The sequence below is a fragment of the Dendrobates tinctorius genome, unplaced genomic scaffold, assembly GCF_039654945.1.
Source record: "Dendrobates tinctorius isolate UK_male_01 unplaced genomic scaffold, ASM3965494v1 ptg000326l, whole genome shotgun sequence".
In the NCBI taxonomy this organism is placed as follows: domain Eukaryota; kingdom Metazoa; phylum Chordata; class Amphibia; order Anura; family Dendrobatidae; genus Dendrobates; species Dendrobates tinctorius.
In genome coordinates this window covers 8,477,061-8,496,010 of record NW_027361993.1, presented here as the reverse complement: position 1 = coordinate 8,496,010, position 18,950 = coordinate 8,477,061, and the positions used below count along the sequence as shown (strand labels likewise).

General features: G+C 42.2%; 1 protein-coding gene across 5 annotated transcripts in view; it reads left to right on the top strand.

Annotated features, from left to right (window-relative positions):
• The window catches only part of CAMTA1 (calmodulin binding transcription activator 1), a 2,204,257-nt gene that overhangs the window by 411,666 nt on the left and 1,773,641 nt on the right, over nucleotides 1-18,950 (top strand). The window lies entirely within an intron of this gene.

Sequence of the window (18,950 nt, the reverse complement as noted above, 5' to 3'; positions counted from 1 at the left end):
GACTGTGTACCACTGGGTAATTCTCCAATCTGCAGTGATATCTGACATTGTGCGAGAGGACAAAGCACTAGAAATAAAAATTGAGGTTGTAAAAACATTGTTGTAAAATTCATGTAAAAGGAACTGAGCTAATTGTATGCAAGACACATCTCCATAAGCTGGTGTTGTTTCTGGAGGTTGTAGTATGATGCTTGCTATTGAATGGCATTACTTATCCTGTACTGATCCTGAGTTACATTCTGTATTATACTCCAGAGCTGCACTCACTATTCTGCTGGTGCAGTCACTGTGTACATACATTACATTACTGATCCTGTACTGATCCTGAGTTACATCTTGTATTATACTCCAGAGCTGCACTCACTATTCTGCTGGTGCAGTCACTGTGTACATATATTACATTACTGATCCTGTACTGATCCTGAGTTACATCCTGTATTATACTCCAGAGCTGCACTCACTATTCTGCTGGTGCAGACACTATGTACATACATTACATTACTGATCCTGTACTGATCCTGAGTTATATCCTGTATTATACTCCAGAGCTGCACTCACTATTCTGCTGGTGCAGTCACTGTGTACATATATTACATTACTGATCCTGTACTGATCCTGAGTTACATCCTGTATTATACTCCAGAGCTGCACTCACTATTCTGCTGGTGCAGACACTATGTACATACATTACATTACTGATCCTGTACTGATCCTGAGTTACATCCTGTATTATACCCAAGAGCTGCACTCACTATTCTGCTGGTGCAGTCACTGTGTACATACATTACATTATTGATCCTGAGTTACATCATGTATTATACTGCAGAGCTGCACTCACTATTCTGCTGGTGGAGTCAATGTATACATACATTACATTACTGATCCTGTAATGATCCTGACTTACATCTTGTATTATACTCCAGAGCTGCACTCACTATTCTGCTGGTGCAGTCACTGTATACATACATAACATTGCTGATCCTGTACTGATCCTCAGTTATTCCGTGTTTTAATAAAACAGCACCAAAAACGTTCCTGTGTCTACCTCTGTGAGTAGCTGAGTGAGTCACATTACCACAGTTGGTGGAGAATGCGGGCAAGGTTCCAGGAAAACGTGTAGCGGCTACAGGGAACTGCATGTCCTGGGTAAAGGTGGCTAGAGGGATAGACAGATTCATCCACCCTATCCCCAGGTCAGTACAGACTTGGGTTGACCAGGGTAACCATTGGATGACCTGGTTGGCCTAGTGCAGTGGTACCAGGTTGTTGAGAAATCCCTAAGGAAACAGGACACCATCACTTCCCTTACTGGAGTACCCAAAAGGGGATGGGTTCACCACGGTGGGGCTCTCGAGCCACAAATAGGGGGCATCTAAAGTTCATTGAGGGTCCCCCAAAGACTGTTAAGGATGTGGTCTGTTGGTCATGTCACAATCCTGGACACATAGCCGCCAGGTGTCATATGTCCCTGGAACCAATGGACTCTAAACTAGGTTAGCATTGTTCTTGTTATACCAATCTGGCTGCAAGAATGTGACATGTCAGTTAATGATGTAATGGTACTTGGATTTGGGAAGTTTGGTGACTCTGATCAGTGCTACCCTTCCCCACCAGTTGATCCCTGAGAAATATAAAAAATCAAGGGTTTGATACATCCAGTAATATTGGGGTGGGATTTTTCTTTATATTTGGACTTGTGGCAAAAGGGGTAAATATCGAGTATCTCTGACAAAAACCATATCCCTGGGGACGAAACTCCATCAAAATCAAAGATTGATGAATTCCCCCTGTGTATCCTTGCCGGGAAGGAGGGCAAGACATTGTCCCAGGAGGTCACCCTCCCTGATTTGTGTGTGTCCAGAGAGAACTTTGGGACTGCTCAAATTAGAGACCTTACCTTAAAGGGGCGTTTGACAATGTTATCGTCACTAACAGAGTTGCTCAAGAGTGGGGGCAGACACCAGGTTCGCACACTTTGCAATTAATGGGGGGTTATTGTATCGGGCGACTAAACTGAGAAATCGTGGAGCAGCTGTTGATTCCAGATCCCTATCGGGGGAGAGTTTTACATATGGCCTATTCGCATGATTTGGGGGGACATCTGGGTATAGAAAAAAACGCCTGGCCGGGTGTCCTGAAGCCAAGTTGGAGGATGTCACAATTGCGAAGACACTAACGCTGGACAAGAAGCAACAGTGTTGAGGACTGCTGCAGCAGAACTGTGACCTGTTCTCGGAGTTGCTGGGGCGTAAACATGTGGTGGAGCGTGACGTTTTGACAGAACCGCATATAAGGGTGAACCGTAAGCCATATAGGATTTCCAAAGCATGTTGTGAGGCAATCTCAAACAAGATGAAGAGAATGCTAGACCTCGTTGTGTCAAAAATAGGATAGTCAAGTCCCATCGTCCTCGTGCCAGGTCCAATGGGGAGCGGCGGTTTTGATTACTACAGGATCAATGAAGTGTCCAAATTTGACACATATCCAATTCTCCATGTTGATGAACTCATTGAGAGGCTTGGTCCTGCAAGGTACAATACTACCCTCCACCTGAGGAAGAGCTACTGGCAGATTTCCATGTTGAAGAGTGCCAAGAAGAAGATGGCCTTCTCGACATCTGATGGGTGTTTTCAATATACCAGAATGCCTTTCAGACTGCAAGGTGCCTCGGCTACATTCCAGAGGGCCATGAATTGGATTCTTGCTCTGCAAAAGAAGTATGCCACAGCCTACCCTGATGACATTGTGGTCTTCAGCCCACACTGGGGTAGTCACCTTCCAAAGGTACAGGTGATTCTGACAGCTCTGAGAAAGGTGGGGTTTACCATAAATGCCCAAAAATGTGCCATGGGGAAGGAAGAGTGCAGATATCTGGGCTACACTGTTGGGAAAGGTAAAATCAAGCCACAAATAAACAAGGTTTAGGCAAGGTTTAGGCAATCCAGAAGTGGCCGCAACCGCTTTCCATGAAGCAGGTGAGAAGTTGGGTTAGGAGCCGTGCTGTCTCTAGAGTTAAATGGTGAAGAGGATGCCATCCTGTATCTGAATCAGAAGCTTTCTTCCTGCGGGAAAAATTATGCCATTGTTGAGAAAGTGTTTAGCCATAAAATGGGCTAGATATGCAGAGGTATTACCTACTAGGCCGTAGGTTCAAGCTATTGTCAGATCATCTGTGAGATGGTTAAGGGAAAAGAAGGGAAAGCATTACCAGGTGACTAGGTGGTTCTTAGGCCTCCGGGACTTTAGTTTCCACGTATAGGATAGACCCTGGAAGTTACACGTTAACGAGGATGCCCTCTCCCGAATTCCCTGTTTGGTGTCCGAACGTGCGAAAAAGCTTGCCTTTGGGCAGAGGAAGGGATATGTGACAAGGTCACTGGCAATGTGAGAGGAGATATGTATCACAAAGACTGATATCTTCTGTTGTGTGAAAACCTAGAAATTTTGCTCCAGCATGTTATGTGCTGAGAGGGGTTAATCAGCCATGGCTGGGTTGAACTTTTTTATGAGTGGCTGTAAAAGATGGGCAGAATGGCCACTCAGCATATCGTGTCCTCAACGGTGTGGTTCGACAAGTTAAACGTTTGACCACTGAGTTTTTTTCTGTCTGTGGATCTAGAAGAAGGAAGCTGCAGAGAAGTCTTTATGTGCAACTTTGCTGAACGTTTGTGGATGTTTGTGTTATTGAACCCGGGACTAGTTTCTGTCGTATTTGAATAAACCAACACAAGAAATGTTCCTGTGTCTACCTCTGTGAGTAGCTGAGTGAGTCGCATTACGACGATAGATAGATAGATATTGAAAAAGTAGGCAGCACTCCAATAGTTACTGTAAGGCGGCCAAGGTAGTAGTCATGGCAATGGGCTGTACGGTTCCCATACCCTGGCACCCCACTGATAAAACACATTGTCCTTTTTGCTGCATGTGCAGCGTATGCTGCAGAACACTTACGGTCACTGTCAGAGTCCTTTCCAGTTCTGTCACTCCGGCTCCATGTTTTCAAATTCCACAAAACACCGCAGAGCCACAGTTCTTTCACAACAGTTTAACTTTACTTATCATGAGAGCATTCATTACATAGGCAGCACAGGTTACACACAAAACATCTTCCTATCTCTCCTTGCCATCCGGGCAGCCTCGATCCTTACTAGCTGTTCTGTCTCCCTTTTCCCTGCCATCCGGGCAACCTCTTTGGACAATCCTTGTCCCATCCATGCTTCCAGCGTCACCAGCTCCCTGTCAGCCCCTCATCTTGATACAATTGGGAAAGGTGTCAGGAAGTGCTATCTCAGCAGCTCTCACCCTGGTTTGAAGACCCCGAATCCTTCCTGAAGATGATCCTGTTGAGCTGGTGCCCGGCTGCACTATTCTCCGCCTGGGGCCCCTTATTGCTGTCACAACGTCATCACCATGGCCGGCTGTCTGCTTCATCTGCTCCTTACACCTCACCCTAGGCAAGCCTGCCCAGGCTCTGCTCTAATTCCTCCCCACTGACTAACCCCTTGCTGCCTATACTCAACTAACACTCTTATCTATCCTACCCTATTCTCTAATGTGCCCCCCTCTACTCTAATCCCCCTATGGTCCTATACTATCTAAGATCCTATTCTAGCCCTAAGCCTATACACAGGACCTGACATTACAGTACATAAACATTACATTTCACATTATAAACAATGAGGAGCTGCATATAATCGTTTGAATAGTGTCCAGGGGAGAGAAGGCACGTGAGAGTCGCCACCACCTCCTTTCATTACCACAAAACAAGTGGACTTTATTTAGTCTATGTGGCATAACAACATTTTGGTTTAAACCAACCTTTCTTAACCCCTTAACGACCGCCAATATGCCTTTTAACGGCGGTAGTTAAGGGTGCTTAAACCAGAGCGGCGTTAACTAACACCGTTGTGGAAAAACTGTATAGCGCCCCCCGAGTCGGATGATTCAGGTCAGTTTTTACCGACCCCGCTTTTGTGATTGCCGTTATTAACCGTATAACGGTGACCACAAAAAAAGAGCCACAAATCTCGTACATCAGAGGAAAGAGAAATAGAGTCCCCAATCCCCCCTGGTACCTCCTGGTGGTCCTCCTGCCTCCTCCGGTGGGTGCCGCCATGTTGGTCCAGGAAGAAAATGGAGAGCGCATGCGCAGTGCACCTGCTGAATCAGCCGGCCGGCAGATTCCATTCATTCAGTCATTTTGATCACTGTGATAAAACCTATCACAGCGATCAAAATAAAAAATAGTAAATAACCCTCCCCTTTATCACCCCCTTAGTTAGGGAAATATAATGAAATAAAGAAAATATATTTATTTTAATTTTTTCGTTAGGGTTAGGGTTAGAATTAGGGTTAGGGGTGGAATTAGGGTTAGGGTTAAAATTAGGATTACGGTTGGAAATAGGGATAGGATTAGGGTTAGGATTGGGATTAGAGTTAAGATTAGGGTTAGGAATTAGGATTAGGGTTGGGATTAGGGTTAGGGGTGTGTTGGGGTTAGGGATGGAGCTGGAATTGAGTGGTTTCCACTATTTAGGCACATCAAGGGGTCTCCAAACGTAACATGGGCCACCATTGAATTCAGCCAATTTTGCGTTCAAAAGTCAAATGGTGCTCCCTCCCTTTCCGAGCCCAGACGTGTGCCCAAACAGTGGTTTACTCCAACATATGGGGCATCAGCGTACTCAGGTCAAATTGCACACTAACTTTGGTGGTCTAATTTCTCCTGTTACCCTTGAGAAAATAAAAAAATTGGGGGCTAAAAAACCACTTTTGTGGAAAAAAAAGATTTTTATTTTCACGGCTCTGCGTTATAAACTTATGTGAAGCACTTGGGGGATCAAAGTGCCTACCGCACATGTAAATAAGCTCCTTGGGGGGTCTAGTTTCCAAAATGTGGTCACTTGTGGGGGGTTTCTACTGTTTAGGCACATCAGGGGCTCTGCAAATGCAACATGATGCCCGCAGAACATTCCATCAAAGCCTGCATTCCAAAACGGTGCTCCTTCCCTTCTGAGTTCTCCCATGCACCCAAACAGTGGTTCCCCTCCACATATAGGGTATCAGGACAAATTGCACAACAACTTTTATGGTCCAATTTCTCCTGTTAGCCTTGTGAAAATAAAAAAATAGCGGGCTAAAAAATTATCTTTGAGAAAAAAAATGTTTTTTTATTTTCACTGCTCTGCGTTATAAACTTCTATGAAGCACTTGGGGGTTCAAAATACTCACCACACATCTAGATAAGTTCCTTAAGGGTCTACTTTCCAAAATGGTGTCACTTGTGGGGTTTTTTCACTGTTTAGGCACATCAGGGGCTTGCCAAACGCAACATGGCATCCGATCTCAATTCCAGTCAATTCTGCGTAGAAAAAGTCAAACGGCGCTCCTTCCCTTGCGAGATCTGCCGTTCACCCAAAAAGTGGTTTACCCCTACATATGGGGTATCGGCGTATTCAGGAGAAATTGCACAATAAATTTTGTGGTTCATTTTCTCTTTTAACACTTGTGAAAACTGGTTCTCAATTAAATTTTTTGCAAAAAAAAGTTAAATGTTAATTTTTTCCTTCCACATTGCTTCAGTTCCTGTGAAGAACTTAAAGGGTTAACAAAGTTCTTGAATGTGGTTTTGAGCACCTTGAGGGGTCCAATTTTTAGAATGGTGTCACTTTTGGGCATTTTCTGCCATATACACCCCTCAAATGACTTTAAATATGATGTGGTCCCTAAAAAAATGGTTTTGTAAATTTTGTTGCTGGTCAACTTTTAACCCTTATAACTTCCTAACAAAAAAAAATAATTTCCAAAATTGTGCTGATGTAAAGTAGACATGTGGGAAATGGTATTTATTAAGAAATTTGTTTGACATATCTCTCTGATTTAAGGGCATAAAAATTTAACGTTTGAAAATTGCAAGGTATTCAAAATTTTTGCCATATTTCCGTTTTTTCATAAATAAACACAAGCCATAGAGAAGAAACTATACCACTATCATGAAGTAAAATATGTAATGAAAAAACAATCTCAGAATCACCGGGATCCATGGAAGCATTCCAGAGTTATTACCTCATAAAGTGACAGTGGTCAGAATTGTAAAAATTGGCCCGTCATTAAGCTGCAAAATGGCTCAGTTGCTGAGGGGTTGCAGCTGCCACGCCACATGGGCTAAATAAAGTCCTCTTGTTTTGGTAACTGTTGGAGTGCTGCCTACTTTTTATATATTTTTGCAAAAGTTCAATGTTTTGTATGGGAGGCTTTGCACGCACATTGGATTTTTAAGTGTGCTGTTCCAATTTGCATTTTAGATAGATAAAGATAGATAGATAGATAGATCGATAGATAATAGATAGATAGATAGATAGATAGATAGATAATAGATAGATAGATAGATAATAGATAGATGGATAGATAGATAGATAGATAATAGATAGATAGATAGATAAACAGATGATAGATAGATAGATAGATAATAGATAGATAATAGATAGATAGACAGACAGATAGATAGATAGATAGATAAATAGATGATAGATAGATAGATAGATAAACAGATGATAGATAGATAGCTAGATAATAGATAGATAGATAATACATAGATAGATGATATATAGATATATGGATAGATGATAGATAGATAGATAGATAGATAGATAGATAGATAGATAGATAATAGATAGATAGACAGATAGATAGATAGATAAATAGATGATAGATAGATAGATAGATAAACAGATGATAGATAGATAGCTAGATAATAGATAGATAGATAATACATAGATAGATGATATATAGATATATGGATAGATGATAGATAGATAGATAGATAGATAGATAGATAGATAGATAGATAGATAGATAGATAGATAGGTAGATAGATAATAGATATTTCAGATTTGAATCTCATAGTAACCAGATGAGAAGACATATTGTATTTGTTTGCAGACATGCCCTAAAATAATCAGATTACTTTTTCAGAATGTATTTAGTGGGTAATGCTTTTGACATGGATCCAATTCTCAGTGACAAGCTCAACTGGAAAGGCAGCTTTTATAAATTCAGCAAATTATAATTTTATAAGAAGCATGTGCACATAGGATCAGCGCTCCAAGGAATTATAAAGCAGAGCCTTGTGCAAATGAGGTGTAGTTTCCAATGAAGAAGATAACTTAATTTATTGGTTGAAGAACCAGTTGAAATGATGCAAAGTGAGAGGTTTATAGAGAGAAGAGATGGGAAAGGAATACGCATAAATGTTTGGCACGGGAATTGCATAAGCATCCACACCCTTTAACCGAAACTTTTGCAAAAGCTGTAAACTGAATGCTTGAATACATAAAAGAGGAGGCTTCTTCTGCTGCATCGACCTTCAGAACAACTGGCGGGTTTTATTGATAATATTGGAGAAGTGGCAACTGACAAATGGCTTGCTAGCGGAGACAAATCCAAACAATGGCCCCACTGTGAAGAGAGTGAGCGGGATTTAATTGAATTTTTTTTTTCCGTGAAGAAATTGCTTTGACCCTTGAAAAGTACTACAAGACATGTAAAAGAGATCATTGACTGAAGTCATATGAATTTTAATGTACTTTATTATCATATAACTTTTTATTGTACTTGAAGTTGTTTTTAAATTATAATTGTAATGGTGTCACATGTCTGGCATAGAGCTATCACTCACCGCTTTATACAACTCGGGGACTTCCATTTTAAGAGGCGCTGTGTTTATGAGAGAGATAATGAACAGCTTACAGCTAGGAGATATAATAATTTCCAAGCCGTGTAACAGAAATATCTTTGTTCTTCTCTGTATAATAGAAACGTGTAACAATGAAATTGTGGCGTCTTCCAGGCGGCTTTAGAGATTTCTTAAAGGTGCATTCCATCCACAGATATTTATGGCACAATCTCTTCTGCACAGTGATGACTTACTTCTATGGCCCCCGATACATGGGCTTCTCTATTGACATTAGTAGCACAACAGCCAGAATAGCTATACGCTGCAGAGTTACCGATGTAATCCTTGCAGCTGCCCCATTAAAGTGAATGAGGCTTTCAGAAACTATTTGCATCCAGCCAACATAATCTCATTTAAGTAGTTGGAGTTTATTTTCTAAATTCGGTAAATCTGCTGAATCCATCAGTAGGGAATTGCATGTTCTTTAAAAGATGGCTCAATAAGGAGTGGCGCAGCTAGAAGCATGTGGGCCCCAAGGCAAAATCTCCAACAAGGCCACCAATTATTTGGTTGGTCTTTTCATATAGACTAAAGGGACCAATTTGGCCCCTTGAGCTCCAGGGCCCGGGTGTGATTGCAACCCCTGCATCTACTATAGTTACCCTCCTGTCCATTGGCATTAGTTCAACTTTATAAATTTTGTTGTGAGCACCAAAATAATACAGCCCTATGGCACCATATTATAAATAAATGACCAAATAACAGTACCATAAAGAGGCCAAAATTACCATAATAAGTTGCACTTACACAGTAAAACCACCATTCACCTTTTGGGGAATGCTTTTCTATACAATCAGTAAGGAATACAAGTCTTATGGAGGTCAAAGGAACATTCATTTCATCCCCACTTAGTGAATATAGCCCTGTAGATACATTTCTAGGAAGAAAAAAAGGACAATAAAGTTGTTTTGAAATTGAGGGCTGTCAGAAAATCTGTAGGAATCTGTGAGGAAACGGGGGGTCGGCGGGCGCACAAGTCCGCTAGATGAAACTGCATGGACCAGGAATCGTCCCGTCTAACGCCCGCTCTCCTGTTAATGTGGGCATAACGCTACTTAGACAACGCAGGGTGAGGGTAAAACAGTGTGCTAATGCTTTATTGAGCCACAACACAGGCAGACAACACATAGAACAGTCCAAGCAAAATTCCCCAAGATGGTGCACATTACAGAGTCTCACCCTTCCGCTGACTCGCCAGGATAAAGGCAGATGTTACATCAAAGCTCCCAGGGTCGGCTACCCCACCTGTGATATACACACACAGAAAGGAGGTAACGACAAGCGTAGGGAGATGACAGTTCATAGAATCCATACAAGATCAAAAGTCAGTTGACTAATCCAAAAAGTCAGTTTGGCTAATCCAAACATCTTCATGGAGCCAGGAGACCAGCGGGTCCCAATCCTGGCTTTCTCCAAACATATCCATAGTTCAGCGATGGTCAATGGAGCAGATCTGTATCCTTCCAACCACAGCCGAAAACCCCTAAGTTGTTTCCTATAGAAAGATAGATCCATGTCCCTGGTGATTGGGCCATGATGGATTGGCTGCAGTCTTGTCTCTCGTCTGTTGGATGTTTTGCAGAATGTCCAGGTATGTCACTCTCTCTCAGTCTCTCTGTCTGTGAGTCTCATTATACAGAGGCATGTAACCTATTTTTAGATTTACCCAGTGTCCTTCAGTCCACTCTCACAGATAAGGAGAAGAATGGTGACAACCAAGTTGCCTTGCTTGATTATGCAATCTATTTGCATAGAATTTACTCCTCTGTCTTAAAAATCACCAATCTGTCTGGGCTAGACAATGTATAATTAGCATATCAGTAGACTTCACTATTCATCAAGGATAAGAGCACCCTATGTTATATTAAATATCAGCTTACAATTTAATATTCCAAGCATACACAAACAAAAGTCTGTTTTCTTGACCCACCAGAAATCAGCACTGAAATCCAAAAATCAACATACAGATAAAAAGTCAATTCTTCTTGGTTTGCTAAACATAGTTGTCTGGGTAATTAAGATATAATCTGGTTTCTTCACAGTAGCATCCATGAAAGTACAAATTAATGATGTCTTTATTTAAAATACAACGCGTTTTGAAGTCAACCTGACATCTTCGTCAGGTTCTGATCAACTTCGAATTGCGTTGTATTTTATAAAAAGACATCATTATTTTGTTTCTTTTTTGGATGGTTCATGCAGCCTTTTTGACAGCGATCGCTTTTAGACCACCTTGTTTGCCCTTTATTTGCTAACTGAGACAACAAGCTCGCGAGGTTGAGCAGCAGTCTGGTTTGTATCCAAACACATGCCAGCCCAGAGTTTTCTGACCTCTTACAGTCCGATCTTAATGACTTCTGGTGAGCTATGTGTAGTTTTTTAACTTTTGAAATACAATTTTTTTATCAGGACGAATTTTTATAAGAAAATACTATAATACCATGATGTTTTAGAGAGTTTCTGATTTCAGAAAACTCCTGTGCCCAGCTGCAGTTTGGTTTGAAAAAACAAAAACTGTACTTGACTTACCTCCCTCAGGTCCATCGCTGACATTACACTGCTGCTCCCGGTATCTGATATTGTGTACAGCGCTGCCGCCAATCACTGAGATCAGATGCTCTGAGCTGCTCATTTCATTAGATAGAGTCGCTGAGCTCAGTGATTAGCTGCAGTGCTGTCAACATGATTTCAAAGCTGCAGACAGCAACAGACACAGAGCAGCATCACAGACTCATCGCTGGACCTGGGGAGGGTCAGTAAAGTTTAGTTTGTTTGTTTTTTTAACTAAACTGCATCCGAAGGACAGGGCTTTTCTTAAACTTGAAAACCTCTATCATTTCCTATTATGAATGGACACGGACATTCACAGTGTAGCTTTGGATTGTTGTTGGTTAGTTGAGTACCCGTGGTCTAGCATGGGTGGTATCAGGGCTCTCATCCATTTTATAGGGCAGTATATTAGAAAATGTGAAACGTGCTAAAGCATTGACTAGTTGAGTACCCTTGGTCTACCACAAGTGGTCTCAGTGCTTTCATCCATTTTAAAGTGCACAGAACCACTCTAGGAGAGAAAACTGCAAATAGGGTCTTATCCGATGATAGTTTCAAAGTAAATATCAGTTTGGACTCACCTAGTCTTCCATATTATAAAAGCCCATAAGTGTTATAATTGGGTCACCGAGGAGGAAAAAACCTAAATATGCTAAGCCCAGAAAAACCAGAGAGGTTGGTAACTATGCAGATTGCAGATCCCTGATCCTAACCACACAACTAGCAGCAGCCGTGGAGCGTACCTACGATGAACCTAGACGCCTCGTCACGGCCGGAGGACTAAATAAGCCTAAAGCAAGAAAAGGGGAAAACTAACTGCCCCAGAACAGACCTCAAAGGAATAGATAGCCCCCACACATGTACTGACGGTGAAACAAGATGAAAACACAAACACAGGCAGGAAAATAGGCTGAGCAAATGATGGGGCCCAAACTAACTGGAAAGGAGAGGAAAAGAAAGACACAGTCTGCAATCTGCCCAAAACCCTACAAAATAATGTCCAACACTTCTTATAACAAAATTAACCCTGAAGTCACTAGACTTCTCCCACTATATCAGCACTCTGAAATATTCTGAGACAGAGCAAAAAGAGGCCAATCTAATAAGGGACAAACAGCAAATTGGCAAATACAGATAAATAAGAGTGGAAATTCAGCACAGCCCCAGCCGGGGCTGGCTGACCACATAAAAAACTGAATAGAACAACAAAATCAAGTGTGAACATTAGCAGAGAAACTTAGCTTGAGCTGACTGGAACAGAGCTGAGAACCAAGACCTGACAAGCAGAAGGAATCACCAGCACCAGAGTAGAGCGTCGGCTGTCTTAAATCCAATCTGAGATTCCTGAGGTCCAATCGTCATCCTCATTATCAGGTGGCAGATCTCTACTGATTAAATCAGCCTCACTACCTCCTGTTACCACCAGAGGGAGCCTGGAAGGAGAACTCACAACTGGTAGACCAGAAAATGAACTCACAACACATAAGACTCATCTGAGCCAACAGCTGCCGCAGATCCCTAGGTCAAACCATTTGACCGATTCACAATAGCAGATAGATGGAAACGTGGATATTGACCGCGCTGCTGTAGAAATCACATTCCCAGTATATGGATAAAAAAATTTGGTATTTTAGTCAATATTCTCTCAAAGCGTTTCAAAGTTCACATAACTTTTTCCTCATGAAATGCATAAGCGTAAGACTTATGCATCTACTGAGGAAGAAGTTATGTGAACTTCGAAACGTGTTGAGAGAATAGTGAATAAAATACCAAATTTTTTTATCCATATAGTGGGATTGTGATTTCTACAGCAGCGCGGTCAATATCCACGTTTCCTTCTAGCTGCCATTTTAAAGTGCAGTATTCTAGGAAACGTGAAATGCGCTGGTGCTTTGGCTAGTTGAGTACCCCTGGTTTAGCACTGATGGTCTCAGTGCTCTCATCCATTTTATATTGCAGTATACTAGGAAACATGAAATGCGCTGAGACATTGACTAGATGAGCACCCCTGATCTAGCACTGGTGGTCTCAGTGCTCTCATCCATTTTATAGTGCAGTATACTAGGAAACATAAAATGCGCTGGGCCATTGCTTAGTTGAGTACCCCTGGTCTCAGTGCTCTCATCCATTTTATAGTGCAGAATGTTAGGAAGCAAGGAACACACTGGAGCATTGGTTAGTTGAGTACCCCTGGTCTTGTGCTGGGAATTTCAGTGCTCTCATCCATTTTATAGTGCAGTATTCTAAGAAACATGAAACACACTGGAGCATTGGATGGTTGAGTACCCCTAGTCTAGCACGGGTGGTCTCAGTGCTTTCATCCATTTTATCGTGCAGTATACTAAGAAACGTGAAACGCGCTGGAGCATTGGCTAGTTGAGTACCCCTAATCTAGTACAGGTGGTCTCAGTGCTCTCATCCATTTTATAGTGCAGTATACTAGGTAACGTGAAATGCGCTGGGGCAGATTTACTTTTGTTTTCCTTATTTACAATTTGTCTTGGCGAGATTTCCAGAGCTTGCAAAAGGTTGAATCACTGGTCTATAAACATAGAGCACAACATTACAAACCTCACCAGGCAAAAAGCACAGTGAACTGTGAAATTCTCTTGACAGCAGAGATTGCTGACTATTTTTTTTCTTAGTCTTCTTCTATCAACTTGAGACTTTGAAAATCCATTGTTTTCATGGAGAGGATGGAAACCAAAGTGTCAGGCAGGTACGATGATAATATACAAGCTGATGTGTTTCAATGTACTAGTATTTTCCTTTGAAAACATCCGAACCAGGCTTCTGCTGTGTTCCTGTTCATGACGGGAAAAACACATAGACGTATTTTAGGTTTTAGAACTTGTTTTATATTCTTTGAATGGAGCTGAGGTGCTCTGTTCAAGAAAATCCTGACCTTTTTCAGATGTCAGCTTTCAGCACAGATGTAGCAGAGCTATTATTTTATTTAGCAGTAAGCAATATGAGCATCCAATATATTTAAAGGAACTGAATCATATTTTTAAAAAAGGGAGGAAATCTTTTTTTTTCCTTTTAAAAATGGCGCCTCTCTTGTGAATGGCGGTGACTGATATTGCAGGCTAGTTAAATTTAATTGAGACATGTATCCTTCTGATGTTTACAACATTTTCAGCCAACATTTATCTTGAAATTAGCTCTACCTGCAAGTGTATATAAAATTATAGATAACAGATTTTGACTGCAGAAAGAGTTCTGCCCAAATGATACTTAAGCCCCGATTCATCAGTTTGGGGAATTTTATTCCAGCTCCATCAACTTTTTTCAAAAGTGTCCATAGCTTATCCTGGATGGGGGAAGAAACAAGTGTGAAATATACTTGAGTACATTTCTTACAATGGCACACGAAACTACAAGATGCATCAAATTCATTAAGAAGAGTGTGAATCTTAAAGTGAACTTGTTAGCACAATTTTGTAACGTAAAGACACGGCTGTATCACTGATTAAATTGATACTTTTGGTGAAGAAATCCACTTTGTGGTTCTTCTTTAATCACCTTTTGAAGTTTTTTGCTAATTAGATTTCGGTGCACAGGGGCCGGACTGTGCACTTGATCTTCTCCCACCTGTCTGTGATTCTATGGTCCTTCCTTTTGCCTCCAGTTTGTGAATGACAGATCACTGCTCAGATTTCAAACAGAGGAGGCAGGAAGCATGCGGACGGGCTGTTGAATTACAGACAGGCGAAGATCCAGTCCACAGTCCGGCCCCTGTGCACCGAAACCTAATTAGCTGAAGACTTCAAATGGTGATTAAAGAAGACCCACAAAGCCGATTTCTTCACCAAAGGTATCAATGCATTCAGTGCATTACAGCCTTTACTTTACATTACAAAATCGTGCTGACAGGTTCTCTTTAATGAATTTGGTGCATTTTACGCCAGACTGGCATGCTAACTGCATGTTTTCATGGATCAGGGTCTTATTTAAAAAGTTACAACTAAGGCGCAGCTACAGGCTTAGCTCTGCTATAACTAATGACAAAGAGATGTTTGCCTATTGATACTACTGGTACAGCTAACAGCTTTTACCATAGGTTAAATATCATGACACTAGGCATATTTAATCTATAGAATACTGAATATCTACAACCAGATGGCTCAAGTGGAGAATTGAGCTGTGTATGGGCAGTGTAATATCAAATTGTACAGGGTGGGCCATTTATATGGCTACACCTAAATAAAATGGCAATGGTTGGTGATATCAACTTCTTGTTTGTGGCAAATTAGTATATGGGAGGGGAAAACTTTTCAAGATGGATGGTGTCCATGGTGGCCATTTTGAAGTCGGCCATTTTGGATCCAACTTTATTCTTTTCAATGGGAAGAGGGTCATGTGACACATCAAACTTATTGAGAATTTCACAAGAAAAACAATGGTGTGATTGGTTTTAATGTAACTTTATTCTTTCATGAGCTATTTACAAGTTTCTCTTTGTTTACAGCCATTGACATGTCGCAGAGGTTAACACATGAGGAGCGGATAGAAATTGTGTTAATGTCTGGTGAACACAGTACCCGGGTCATTGCAGCAGATTTCAATGCAAGACACCCTACGGAAGAAAACTGTCACCATTCCCATTTTATTTAGGTGTATCCATATAAATGGCAAACCCCCCAAAATTTGCCTCATCATTAAACATAATGTTTGTGTAAACTGAGGATCCTGTTCCAATTTTTGTTTTGCCCATTCTGCAAATTCAGCGTGCCGATCTGGGTCACCAAACATTCCCATTTTATTTAGGTGTATCCATATAAATGGCTCACCCTGCACTCTAGACCAAGGCAAGGTACTGCCATGCTAGTGCTAAAATAATAGCATTCAAATAATATTGCTATATAGAGCCATTTAGGACATTACCAAATAATGCCAAAATCACAATGACATATAAAGCGAAAATAATACCACTACCTATCTTATACCAATATAATATAACTAATTAGAGTTGAGCGACTTTTGGTTTTTTAGGGTCGCGTTTCGTTTCGTGAAACCCGACTTTTCCAAAAGTCGGATCGAGCAAGATCGTCCGATTATAGGGAAAAGTCGGGGTCGTCCCGAAACACGAAATCCAATGTAAGTCAATGGGGAATAAAAGTCGGCAGTGAGAGGAGGACAGGAAACACACCTACAGTGCCCATTTGAATGCCAAAAGCATCAATTCTTCTTACTTAAGCTTGTCAACCTTAATTAACTTCATAATACAAGTTACGCACTGAAAAATGGGGGTTATGTGGCTAAAGTTGTGGGGGGGGGAGGGCTGGCTGCAGGTTTTCATGTGCCCTGGGCGAAAGAGCGCCCCTTTAACACATACCACAACTCATCATGCTCCGATACGGCAGATAAATAGCGGTATAGTACAATGAAAAATACCTCACTTTTTACATCTCATGACGAGGCCCATCTATTTCTCCATACAGAATCACTGGTCCCATATAATGTTTGAAACAGTATATGATGAGCTCCACATAATGCTACAGTATATGTTGGTCCCCATGGATGAAGCTCCACTGTCTTATGGGCCCAAATAATTCTCCAAACATAATGGGCCCCATTTCTAATGCTCTAGTGTATAATGGGCCCTGTAAATGCTGCTCCAGTGTCTGATGTCCACCTTTGGAATGTTCCAGTGTATGGTGGGCCCCATCTATCATTCTCCAGAGTATAGTGCTCCCCAAAAATTGCTGTCCCAACATTGAAAACAATCAAATAAGTCTCCTCGCTAGGGAATCCCTGTACTTGTCTGGACAGGTGCTGTAGCTTGCTTAACAGCTCGCCAGCCGTTCTCACGCCCAGTATGGATTGCACGTGATTGCACAAAGGTTAGAAAGGGTACCGTATCCCTGGATAACATGTATAGATAGCGTACACATTCAAAATATATGTCTCAGGAGGCAGGCTCAGACGGTGTCAGGCCCAGTATGGATTGCACGTGATTGCACAAAGGTTAGAAAGGGTACCGTATCCCTGGATAACATGTATGGATAGCGTACACATTCAAAATATATGTCTCAGGAGGCAGGCTCAGACGGTGTCAGGCACAGTATGGATTGCACGTGATTGCACAAAGGTTAGAAAGGGTACCGTATCCCCGGATAACATGTATGGATAGCGTACACATTCAAAATATATGTCTCAGGAGGCAGGCTCAGACGGTGTTAGGCCCAGTATGGATTGCACGTGATTGCACAAAGGTTAGAAAGGGTACCGTATCCCCGGATAACATGTATGGATAGCGTACACATTCAAAATATATGTCTCAGGAGGCAGGCTCAGATGGTGTTAGGCCCAGTATGGATTGCACGTGATTGCACAAAGGTTAGAAAGGGTACCGTATCCCTGGATAACATGTATAGATAGCGTACACATTCAAAATATATGTCTCAGGAGGCAGGCTCAGACGGTGTCAGGCCCAGTATGGATTGCACGTGATTGCACAAAGGTTAGAAAGGGTACCGTATCCCTGGATAACATGTATGGATAGCGTACACATTCAAAATATATGTCTCAGGAGGCAGGCTCAGACGGTGTCAGGCACAGTATGGATTGCACGTGATTGCACAAAGGTTAGAAAGGGTACCGTATCCCCGGATAACATGTATGGATAGCGTACACATTCAAAATATATGTCTCAGGAGGCAGGCTCAGACGGTGTTAGGCCCAGTATGGATTGCACGTGATTGCACAAAGGTTAGAAAGGGTACCGTATCCCCGGATAACATGTATGGATAGCGTACACATTCAAAATATATGTCTCAGGAGGCAGGCTCAGACGGTGTTAGGCCCAGTATGGATTGCACGTGATTGCACAAAGGTTAGAAAGGGTACCGCATCCCTGGATAACATGTATGGATAGCGTACACATTCAAAATATATGTCTCAGGAGGCAGGCTCAGACGGTGTCAGGCACAGTATGGATTGCACGTGATTGCACAAAGGTTAGAAAGGGTACCGTATCCCCGGATAACATGTATGGATAGCGTACACATTCAAAATATATGTATCAGGAGGCAGGCTCAGACGGTGTTAGGCCCAGTATGGATTGCACGTGATTGCACAAAGGTTAGAAAGAGTACCGTATCCCCGGATGACATGTATGGATAGCGTACACATTCAAAATATATGTCTCAGGAGGCAGGCTCAGATGGTGTCAGGCACAGTATGGATTTGACGGCCCAGATTACATAGCGGAGGAGCAGGGAGAGGTAAAGATTGCAAATGCTGGGGCCCTGCCCAAGCAAGGGGGGCCCACTCGTGGGCGTCGGTACTGGCACTGGGCCCCTCATAGTACAGCGGTGTGTCTGACGGCGGGTGTGCACCACCACCGTCAGAGACACTTGATTGCACTATGAGGGACTCTGTGCCAGTGCCCGCGCCCAAGAGTCGGCCTACCCACCTGTCCAGGGCAACGGCACTCGCACGGTGTCGTGCGGTAGGTGGTGACCCCGGCCATGGGGGGGAGGCAGCACAGTTAGGGAGTTTTAGAAAGTGGCATATGTTGATGTTGGACATTCAGCTGATGCAAAAGGCGAAATAGGTGAAGTACCAGGAAGAGGTGGACCAAAGCAAGCCATTTTTCTGTCACCCTATGTGTCATCAGGGGAAGGTGGGACAAAATCCTTGGAAACCCATGAGTGGTTCA